Below are 2,062 nucleotides of genomic sequence, written 5' to 3' on the forward strand. Positions count from 1 at the left end.
TGGGAGAGGATCTCTGTTAACACGCGCTAGGAAGACCCGAATGTCAGTCTCCATAAGGCAGCTAGGGTGCTTGCGAAACTTTTTTATGCGCAGTGTGCACCTGTGTTGCCCCACCTGGTGAATGCCCTTCGGCACCACCACTGTCGAAGCGCATACGGTGCGACGACCTTCGGTGTTGGGATCAGCTGGCGTGGCAGACCCGCACACAAACCGGACAGAGTTGGTGTCCACCGACCGAGTCAGGTGAGTCCGGACCCTGGCCTCCGAGTCGCTTGAAGGGACGTCGGCCTGAACAATGTTCAGACCCGACTTGCGGCGGCTGACGTGACGTGGCACTTTGTTACCCACGTCGTGATGTCTCGTTGACGACATCAGAGGCACTCGAGACCTCGTGTGGCACTGTGTTACCCACACAGGAAGCATGGTAAATGCCTTCCTCTTCAGTTATCGTCTGGGCGACTGCGTGTGACACTGTGTTACCCATACAGGAGGCGCATTCAGCGCCTTCCTCTTCAGTTAAGGTCTGGGCGACCGTGTGTGGGTCCGTGTTAACCACACAGGAAGCGCATTCAGTGCTTTCCGCTTCAGATAAGGTCTGGGCGGCCGTGTGCTTCTAAGCTACCCACCTGGCTAGTGCTTAAAGGCATAACCACTTTCGAAGCCCGTACGGCGCGACGGCCTTCGGCGTTGGACGCTGCTAGTGTAGCAGGTCCACACGCCGGGCAAAAGACCCATGCCCGTAGCATTGCCGCAGCGGTGCATGATCTTGCTGTACGCAGAGCTGTCAGCGCGCTGACAGCTCCGTGACGCTTCTGCGTCCTGGTGGTCTGTATCAGACGCCTAAGTCATGACAGAGGTGGGAACATGACTTACCAATGCTCCGCCATAGACCTGGACTGGTAGGCCCTTCTCAGCCTTGCCACACCAAAGTCCGGGCTGTGCCTTATGCTCACATAAGGCACAGCCATGTTGTTCATGGCGAGAACTGCGAGCGACACCGCGGTGCACGAGTTCATCGAGCCGAAACGCTCAGGTCCGTTGAGGACAATTGGTACTTCCTTCATCGTACCAAAGGCTAGTCCACCAAGGACCAGCCACGACCACCACGCTGACATAGAGTGCTGTCGGGTGTCGCTATGCCAAGCGGCGTCCCGGCGACGTATCAACGCCCTAGAACTCATCAAACGTTCAAGGGGTACCGTACCCTTGTACACCGAGTGTACTACCAGCAGCCCATCACTGCCCTTCACCGGTTTGAGATACCCACGTCTCTCTGAGCTAAGCCCCGTGGTGCGCACAACCTGCCCACCCATCACGAAGGCTTAGCACGCTTCAGTAGGTCATACCGCCTCTACTGGTGGCCGTGGAGTCTTCGTCCACCTGGCCGTGGCCTTCGCCACCGGACCTGGAGTCCACGGGCTGTCTACTTCCCGGGGACTGGCGAGGGACACACACGCTGGTAGTGTCCATGTCCGCCGCATCCGTAGCAGCGGACCAAGCTCTCGGCTGAGCTTTAGTCCATGGGTTCGGGCTCGCCGTACGCGCCGGTATCAACGGGCTGCGTGACAGCAGGAGCAACAGCGTCATTGCTGTGATGCTCCGCCTCCCGAGGAACGCCATTCTCATCGTGGCGATGTTCCTCTTCCCGAGGAGTACCAGCCTGTTTGTGATGTACTCTTCGTGGAGGCGATTCGAATCGCCTCCTCCATAGCTGTCGCTTGCACCCGGAATAGCTGGGTGCGAGCAGGACCGACCTTCAGGCCGTCCATGAAGACTGCTGTCTTGACGTCTTTCAGGCAGAGGATTCCCTGCCAGAGATGCCACCAACGTGCGCATCTCTTGCGCGTACACCTGCAGCTCACGTTTACCTTTGCTTGCACGCGAGAAAGCGTGAGCGCTAAGCGGAGCTCGTTTGTTCGTCGGTAGGGAATGGCGGGCCCGGAAGCTGCTTCAACACAGGCTGAGGACCAGGATGCCAAGCAATCCAAGGAGGTGACGGTCTCCCCTGGGTGGTATGACGCAGGGCTTTGGCACGTTCCACCAAAGGTTGGGAACAGGGGCA

This window comes from Phytophthora infestans, genomic scaffold (genome assembly GCF_000142945.1).
Source record: "Phytophthora infestans T30-4 supercont1.3 genomic scaffold, whole genome shotgun sequence".
NCBI classification, from domain to species: Eukaryota; Oomycota; class Peronosporomycetes; order Peronosporales; family Peronosporaceae; genus Phytophthora; species Phytophthora infestans.